Consider the following 10,214-nt stretch of genomic DNA (forward strand, 5'->3'; position numbering starts at 1 on the left):
GGCTGGAAAGATTGCTCTGAGCTCAGATCTCCCTTCCATCATCTTCCACCCCTCTCTGAAGCTTCTCTATAGATTGTCCAAAACAGATGTCTTGGTGACTTGAAGGCTATGAAATGCAGAGGCAAAGACTGCCCTACATACAGTGCCTGTAACCTGCCAGGTTCAGAGGCTTATGGACCCCTGACTGAATTGTACCCATAATGCCTCATTCCCAAATAAAATGAAAGCTAAGTACATGAAACGGAATTTATTTGCATCCATCTTTTGCTTTTCTGTCCTATCCTTCCCTCTGTTGTTATCTGTCTGTTGATGTATATAATTCCATGTGGCAAGGTCATGTTTTATCTTATCCTGTGAAAGGCCATGTACAACTGAATAAATGCAAGAATAACAGGTCTGGTAACACTATACTTTGGTTCGCTTTCTGGTGACATGCTCTTCATTATGTACTGGTTGTAGATGTACACACCTGATTAATGTTGCTTCATTTTATTCTATGTGCATCTAACTGAAAGTAAAGAGAAAGAGAGAGAGAGAGAGAGAGAGAACACAATGAAATGGGAGATGGACACTTTTTTGAGAAAATTATTAGGATAGGAAAACTGGGCCCATTTTCTGTGTGTCTCTGTGTGTGTGTGTGTGTGTAACTAGCATCTGGCATTGACAACAATGGAGGCTGGCAGAGCAATACAGGCAAATGTTGCCAAAGTATGTTGTGAAACATCACGTGAGGCCCTTAAGAACAGTCTGGATTATTATTATTGGAATATTATATGGATATTATTGGAATACTTCAGGTCAACATGATACACAGGGTAGAGATATTAAGAGATTAAGGCCACTTGAGAGCATTGGGAGAGGTGATTCAGGAATAGGGATTGAGGTGGGACCAAATGGGAAAGGCTTTCCCACTTAAATTCTGCTGTAGCTTTCCATCTGCTATAGGTTAAACAATTGATGTTCTGAACAAATGCTTGGGCACAGTAATGGGCTGGATGAAGGCCCATTCACTGAGACTCAGTCCAGCAAGATGGAAAAATTGTTTATGCATGCACCATCTGTTCAGTTAAGTTGTGTTCACCCTGTTAACAAGGTCTGTCATTCGGGAGTTTGTAGACTTGACTGGGGGTATTCTTGCCTGCATCCTTGTCACTAGGGGTGCAGGTAGCCTCAGTGGTTTGGAGTGTCTTTTCTCTGCTCAGGCTGATGCATCAACCCTCTGTACAGAGCTCTGTGGAGCTGCTTTTGAAAAAGGTTCAGCAGTTTGTACAAAACAGGCAGCTAAATGCAATCCTATCGTGCTGATATCCATTGCTCTCTACACTGGCTGCCAGACTGTTTCTGGGCTCAGTTTGAAGTTACAGCTTTAACTTTTGAAGCCATAAACAGTTTGGGGCTAAGTTGCCTGAAGTCAGACTTCATCCAGTATTCGTCATCCAGTGATGTCGAATCAAGCAAGGCAAATGGCTCCAAGGGGGAGGGTCTTTTCAGTGGTGGGACCCTATCTTTGGATTACCCTCCCCAGAGAGGCTCACCTGGTGTCTATTGTGGGGTATTTTATGCTTCAGGTGAATATTTTTTATTCTCCCAGACATTTTAAGAACTGTTTTAAATGGCTTCCAGTCTGTGCATTGTTTCAGTTTGCTCCTGGTTTTACTTGGGGTTTATTTGCTCTTTCTCTCAGTGTTTCATTATTTTTCTGCTGGCTTTATTATACACTGTTCTAATTATTGTTTGCTGATTGCATTTTGGGTTTTTTAATTTATCTATACACTGCACACATTGTGAATACCTGGATGAACAGAAAGACAAACAAGTCAGAACTTTCCCTAGAAGCAAAAGAGGCAAAACTGAAGCTGTATACCTGGGGCACATCATGAGAAGAAAGAATTCCTGGGGGAAAATGCTAGAGTAAATTGAAGGCGGAAGATATAAGGAAATCCCATAAAGAAAGTCACAGCTATGAATTTAGAACTTCTAAGCAGTGATGTCATGGCTAGGACTTTCATTCATAGCACCAAAGTGGTCCGACCACGTATCTCCTAGTGCCCTCCCCTATCACCAGCTGGTGTGGAAATAGCTTCACTAATTGCACCTCTGAGGTTGCCAGAGACAGAGGGATCCAGGAGAGAAGTCCTGTGCACTATTGGGACCTGTTAGTACAGCTGTGGGAAACTAGCAGCTGTGGGAAGCAGCAGCCTTGAGATCAGCGGGAGAGGCCCTTCTCCGGGAACCCTCTGTGAAGGATATTAGGAGGGTGAGTACCCGGAGGAGGGCTTTCTCTGCAGTGGCGCCCAATCTATGGAATGCGCTCCCCAGAGAGGTCCGCCTGGCACCGTCGTTATTTGTTTTTCGGCGCCAGGCCAAGACCTTTTAATTTAAATGTCATATTAATTGCTAGCTTATTTATTGATTTTATATCTTTGACCAGGACATCTACAATTATATTATTTTTATATGTTTAATATATATTTATTTATTGTTGTAAGCTGCCCCAAGGCTTCAGCGAACGGGGCGGCATAGAAGTTTAATAAATAAATAAATAAATAAATAAATAAATAAATAAATAGCACAATGCTCCTTTCCAAAACTGGACATGTCAATGATGCTCACAGAAGGGAGGTATGCTGACCTGTCCCACTCTAGAAACAACCTTCCTGCTCATTTCCAGGACTGCTGTAGGAAACACTAGTCTGTATTATTCTAGTGGTGGGTTCCTCAAATGCAATGGAATTAGCAGAGGTGCAACAGCACCATTGGATATTGCCCATTCCCATTTTCCTGTCCTGGAAGGCAATGACCTTTTGACTTCAGTGCAACATGCACGGGCATTTTTCCATGTCATGAAAAATATCTTCAACAGCCAACACATTAATTATCCCAATTTTATTGCAGACTCGTGCCTTGATAAGACTTGTGCAAGCCTTTGTGTTACTAAAAAGGGACATTTCCTAGCTGAATGCTAAGGAAATCTGCAACCTGAGAATGGCACAGTGAATACTTAAAAGGGTGGAGGTCTCAACAATTTAGGACCCCTAGTCTTTTTAGAAGCTGCACTATCTCATGTATGCTAATCTGTTTGGACATAATACAGGATTAGCTCATGGTACAGTATAGGTTAGGAATTGATTTCATATTTTTACATCCTAGCATTATTCTACCCACTATAGTCAATATATGTGTTCATTAAAAGTTGTTTATAGTTCATCCCAACCACATTTTCACACAACTAATCCAAGCAATAAAATCACTCTCTACCTTTTATGGCAAATCGAACCCTGTAAATAGTAAATAAAACTGAATCACCTTTGCAAATGAATGCAACCTCATCTAGCAAATTAATTATATCATCATGGCATGAATGTCTAGAATTAAGCCTTTCTCTTGTTTCTCAAAAGGCACTTTTAAATTTATAATCCACTTGCTTTTCTTTTATGGCTTTATTTCTAATTGCAGTATTATTATTACTATTTCAGAGCCTCAGATCTAGATGCTGCTAACAAGAAGCCAAAGTTTTGCTTGAGCTCAAAATGATAATCTATTAAAGCAAAACAACCACAATAAATTTGTTTCTGGCAGTCCAGGTGCATTTATTATATTGGTATGCTCAGAAGAGCCTCTGTACTTCAGGGTGTGCAATCATTTCCATTATAAACACATTGTTTTTCAAGGGTTTACAGCTCAACTATAAAACTTCTGCTGTGGGCAAAATTTTGATATACACTTCCAGTCTGGCTGCAAAGTTTTGATTTGTTTTTTTAAAGAAAGCTTTGAAACATTTCGTAAAGTTAGAAGGTTGCAGTTTCATAATACAATGCATGCTAGTTCTCTTTACAGCTATAGTGGAATATGTTTTCTAGCAAGATACCACCTTAATGTAAGAAGATTAGAAGGAAGACTTTCTTTTCCAGAATTCACATTGAAATTCACAAGTGTAGTAATGCCTCCATAACTAAATATGGTATAGCTGTTAATACCATGTTTGAAAATAGAATTGGAACAGTGTGATCTTGGACCAGCAATTAAATGTTTGGGGTTGGGTATGTCACTACAGCATAATGAAGTAGGACATTACAATGACATGGCATGCAAAATAATGGCAAAGAAGTTTAGGATGGAGATAGCATGGATAGTTCCTGCTGTAAGCCAGCCTCTCACGTCACCTCTTTCTGTTTCCTTTCCTAGCAGATCAAGAAAAGATGCTTCCAAGGACAGTGTTTTATGATGATAAAGCAGACCAATCAGAACTGGCTTTGTGATAGAAAAGGCAAACTGCCAAGGTTAGCAAAAGACAGCTCAATGAGCCAACTAATGAGAGAGAAAGAGAATAGTGCTCAAGTTAAAAAGTAAATTCCAAAGCAAATCCCTCTTCTTCCACCAAATGGAGTTAGCTCCATCCTCAGGGAGGTTTCCCATTGAGTGGGATCGAAATGGTGCGAATGCCAGATATTACTAAATTGGTGAGCTCTCGTGACCTAGCATCAAATCATGGCCCTGATTAAGATACATCCTTCCCCATCTGGTCTCTATGTTCCATAGAGTCTTCCCCTGAATGCTTTTTCACTTGGCTTATCTGGCTGGCATTTCAACCCCATTTCAGCTTCCGGTTCAGATTCAGATGTTGAAGTAACCACCTTGGAATGCTGTATTTTGGGAGAAGTAAGTCTAGTCCCCATAGTTCCTATAGTGTATAAATATTAATTGTGCATTAATGCTTATTAGTCTCTGATTCAAGTCTTGTCACAAGAAAGTGAATCCTTAAAGAGTGAGCCTACTGTCTCTGCTTGTGTTCGCATGGGTGGCCCAGTGTGGGGCAAGTTCTGATGTTTAACAAAATGAAATAAAATTCTCACATGTTCATGGTTGAAATAACTTTCCTACAAGAGAATATTACTCTCTACCTCTAGATTGTCTCATTGTAACAGGACCTAAAATTCCATGAGTATCCAACTTTTGATTATTTCCCCCTTTAATTCACTTTCTGCTTCTCTAGTCATTAACCAAGATATAGCCTAGATCAGGATAGGTTATGTGATACCTGGAGGCACCAGCATGTCCTTGTCTACCTTTCTTGGTGTCACCAAGGAGTTCTACATCTCCCAATTTTGTTTTTAAATTAGCACATTTTCTTAATTGCAGACAGAATTGCTATGGATTAGGTTTCTGCTAGTGTTGAAATATGTGGATTCAAAAGAGTAGTTCAGGGTGTTGGAGCTCAGGCTCTGCCTCTGTCTTGTACTCAGTTTTGGAGTAAATTACTTGTCCTTTGATATACCTCCAATGGCAGCCATTTTGTGGTTGTGCTGGGACAGTTTTTTCAGGTTGCCAGATGTGTCTATAGACCCCCAGAGTTTACTTAATCCTGACCCAGATTCTGATTCTGACTAAAGTCCTATTCTGTCATTATTAATTTACACAACACTATGTGAAGGGGAATTCATTCCCTTTTCATTCCCCTTTCATTTCCCCTTTCATTCCCCTTTGGAGAGAGGGAAAGAGAACCCTGAGGCTCATTGGATAAACCCTGATCATTATCTCTTGAGCCTTACCTACCGCTCAGTGTTGTTCTGAAGACAAAGTGCAGTGGAGTGAAGAAGATCTATGTACACTTTCTTGAGAAAAGGTGGGATATAAATACCATAAATAAAATAAATACTGCCAAGCTGGTCCTTCCATTTAACTGTCTATCTCCTTGAAGGACAACAGGCACTGGCAAAAGTTCAGACTTTGGACATAGGAAATGTAATTTAGTTGCCCAAATTGCCACATAATGGCAATTGAGGAGGTGTCCAACACTGAGATTGCCTTCTACTTTAGCTCACATGCATGCAAAGTTGTTTTTTAATATGTAACTGCAGGGCAAAGCAACTAAACAGCTCTGCATAAATGAGAAAACTATACCACTGGAGTAAAGATAATGTCAAGAAACCTTTAAGTCAGCACCACATTTAAAATGCCAGTGTTTACCGTAATGCTCTTGTAGCTCATAGACTAGCATATGTGTAAATTTGCTTCAGAGAAACAGAAATATAATGGAAAGGCGGTGGGGAGAATGGAAACATAAAACCTTCAGGGCAGTTGGAACTACTTTTCTACCACTGATTTCACTGGGAAGAAAGCAATCCCTTAAAGGGTGACCTTAATCACATGACAGTGATGTACCGTATCATGTTCGGTTGTTTACTTATCTGTTGGAAGAACTGATGGATCAGATAGACGAGCTTGTTTATCATGTTCAGCTCCTTGTCTAGTTGAGCCAGTAAAGGTTTTATCAGATTTAACATGGGATGTGTTTATCAGGTGGTATGTGCATTTAATGCACTGCATGATAGATAACAGAGGTAGTGCTTGCTGCTAAGGTAAGGATCTGTTAGCATTTCCATTACAATGCCCATTTGCCAGGAGTTTATCACTCCACAACAGCTCCTTCCTTGTCAACCCCACCTGTATTCTTTAAAGTGCAAAATTGCTTTGATGTGCACTTGGCTGTTTTGGAGACAGAGAGATTTGGCTCCCTTGCAAGGCTTACGTTTAGGAATCAAACAAAGCAAAGCAGTTTGAACCAATTTGACTTTGAACATGTGAACCTAGGAAGACATCTGCCATAACTTGAAAGATGGCTTTCAATGCTGCCTGTGTTTAGTCAGCTTCATAGTATGGATAATCTCACTTCTTGGATGTGTTCCTCAGAGGACAAAATAGTTTTCCCCACTTTGGTTCCTTCTAGATGTAGCCAATGCATCTGGAAGGCTTCTGTTCTGTACAACTATGGGAAACTACCAGAGATGGCACTCTGCATACATGGTTGCTCCATGCTGCATGGTTATCATGCTATGCATGTCATGATCCAACAGAAAAGCTATTGCTAGAGGTTAAGGAATGAGCAATGTAATATAATGCAATGATGTGATGCAATGTACTCTGATGGGCAATGTCTGTGGACTGGATTAGGCCCATGCCCTGAAGGTTTTCCACCACTGCTATAAGATTTAGTCTTCAAAGAAAACAAAACTCACGTTATACATCTCTAGAGGTTCTGAGAAGCCACAGTGACATCCAGGGAAGCCAGTGATCATGAGACTGCAATACTCTTAGCTCTTGGGGGTGTTGAGTGGTGCTGTCCATGCTTAGGGCAGTGTGTAGAGCCCAGCACAGAGTCCAAAAAGGCACTCAATGGTGCAATTTCCTTACAGGAGAAGTTGGGGGAAAACATTTGAGCATTCACCTGTACTCTGAAGTGGTACAAACTTGCTGCAGAGTGAAAACAGCAAGGCCTGGATTTTAAATATTTGCTGTGGAAATCCCATATTCATCTGCCTTAGGCTTGTTAAGTCTTCGGTGCTTTGAGAAAAGTTTTGTTTCCCTCAGTTAATCTCCAAGCTATTTCATGCAAAGTTATAAATATTTATTGTGCAAGAAACACATTTTTTTTAAAAAAAATACAGTTCTCAGCAAGCATTCACAACTGCTATCCATATGGTATATTCAATATTTTATGGTAATATTGGAGTTAGTGTGATAATATCAGCAAGAGCTCCCGGGATGGTAGAACAGAAATCAAAAACAACTATCAACATTTAGGGTTCATTCCTGCTGTCCCTTTTTTCTCCTCCTTCTCATTAGTTTGCAACAAATGTCAATGCTAATCTTACCCTATAAGAGGCAAGCAAATGCAGAAAATGCTCTCCTGCAAATGGTAATGCCGAAGCTGCTCTCAAACAATAAAATGGCTCACAAACAATAAAATGGCCATCAAAGTAAGTGTGAAAGGAAGAGGGGGAGGATGGATCTGTATCCATAATTAATGTTAATAGAATAGAGGGTATCTTACATAACCATAGTCATGCATTAGGGAGGGCCAGGAAATATAACAGGGAAATTTGATATCAACCCCTTATTACTGTAGAAAATTTTGGAAATGCTCTTCATTTCGTGGTGAACAAAATGAAAAAGCAAATACCTTCCTTGCCTGTGGGGAGCCCTCTTTTCTTTTATGAAATCAAACTGATGTTGAAACACTGGGTTGGCTCCTGACCCTATCATACATAGGGCTAAACTAAACTTTCCGGGAAGCACACCCAGTGGAGCTATGCATGGAGTTTTTATCTATTCTCAGATAAGCATGTCTGGCGCCAATTTGATTCAGGACCATAATGCTCTGGGAGGGTTTTAAAAACCTTTTCCCCACCCATTTGTGTCCTGAAATGTATTTGGTTTGGCCTTTGGAGTAGACATTGTGGAATCCACAGGACTTCCACAAGTCATCTAAATAAAGTCCCATTTATTTCTAAGACTGAAATCCTATACCTACTTGAGACTATTGCAAAGCAATGCTTGCAATGGCATTTATTTCTAAGTAGACGTATGTATAGGAGCACAGTGCCAGCAGGCTACTTTAAGCATGCATAAGTCTGGATCCAAACAACTGCATCCTTTTGGTAACAGCAAAGGTTTCTAGTCAAGAATGGTCTCCGTGCAGCAATCATGTCTGATTGTCCCTTGGGGACAATACAGAACAAATGGCTGCCTTATGGAAATGTAGGGCTTACTCCCATCCAGGCTTGGGACTGCAGCGGGATTGGAATTGATCTCAGTGTCACTTTCTTTCTTCTTCTGTGATGGGCCAGAAGATACCTAAATAATTTACAAGGTTTGAAAGAGAGTGAATGCTGTGTGTTTGTATGGGAAGCGCATGGACTGGGCAGGCACTTATTTTACAGGGACCCCAATGTGGCCTATTGACACTTAGTCTTTAGCCCAGATCTGAGCAGGCATACAGGTCACCTGGTTGACCTTGTCCATTATAATGTGACATACTGCATTTCTACTTTAAGATAGGGTTGGTGTTTCTAAATCTACATCCATCCATATCTGTTGACATATGCAAATATTGTACAAATCGGTGCCCTCTTTTGTCCTCTCCTTTGGCAATGTGAGTCCTCTTTTTTGGCAGTGCCTAAGTAGTCACCCTAGAAGAACACCCATGAACCTCACTTCCTACGTAATATTCCATGTGCTGTAGAGGAGGCACATGTCTATGTGTACAAGCAAGGGTGAGCTGCCAAAAGGATAAGAAGCAAAAGGCAATTCTTGGTATCTATGTGCAATTTGTACTTTTCCAAGGAGCCGTGACCTCCAAAACATATTATCTTTGCATTTTTACTACTTTTTATTTTTTAATCCATCTTTTAGCTGTGAAATAGATCTCTGAAGCATCTTACAACTTATGCCAGCTTGCAATTTTTCAGACAACAACATAAAAAGTAATGAGTAAAAGTGATGAATATGTTTCTTGGATTCAAGAGGAGACTTCTGAATGGAAAAACAGCCAGTGGTGCCCAGATTAAGTCTCCTTTCCTCTGTCAATCCATATCTTAAACTCACAGCCTTGTGAAGCATCTTCCAATTAAAATGATGGAAGAAAAGGAACACACATCTGCAGGATATACTTTTTGTGATCTTACATGATCCTATGTATGTTTCAACAGAGAAAAATACTTTCTTCAGCCAGCATGTCTTAACATGCATAGCATTCTGCTCTGGAGCTCTTTTAAGAACTAGCTTAAATGTGAATAGGACCTGATGGCTTTCATGACTCCTTCCAACTCTACTATTCCATGATTCTATGATCTCCCACTATGCCCCAGATAAAAAATATTTTCAGGGACAATGCTGTAAAAGGGCCTCAATTCTAATTCCCACCCCAAAGCTATAAAGGCTGATCCTAAAGCTGGGGACACCCCAACGAGGCTGCACAGCAATGTTAGGGCATCTGCCCAGTAAAATATCACCCCATCTCCCAGTAAGCGAGTCCCTGATAAAATCAGCAATGTCCACGGCTGGCTGGTTGGCTGCGGGCCAGCCGGCAGGCCTTCACCCAAACTCTGTGAAAAGTGCTAAATGGATCCTGCCACATAAACAGCAGCTCACGCACTGCCGTGCCAGCAGGTTCTTTCTGTGGAAGTGCCAAGGAGGTGAGGGGCATCAGAGAGTGGATCCCCAGATCCAATCTCAGAACTCTTTTCTGGCCTTGGAACTGGGGATCCCAACTAGACTATGACTCTCTAGACACTGTTCAGGGGCCATAGCATTGCTCCTTGTGAGCTACTGTTCAGATTCTATGAAAATAAAGCTCCTCTCCGTCACTTTCTACTTGGAAGGTGTGTGGGTGTGCTCAAGCTTCCCGTCCCCCCCCCCACTTTGTCAATGACTGT

This window comes from Varanus komodoensis, unplaced genomic scaffold (genome assembly GCF_004798865.1).
Source record: "Varanus komodoensis strain SLA01 unplaced genomic scaffold, ASM479886v1 scaffold13_3, whole genome shotgun sequence".
Taxonomy (NCBI): Eukaryota; Metazoa; Chordata; class Lepidosauria; order Squamata; family Varanidae; genus Varanus; species Varanus komodoensis.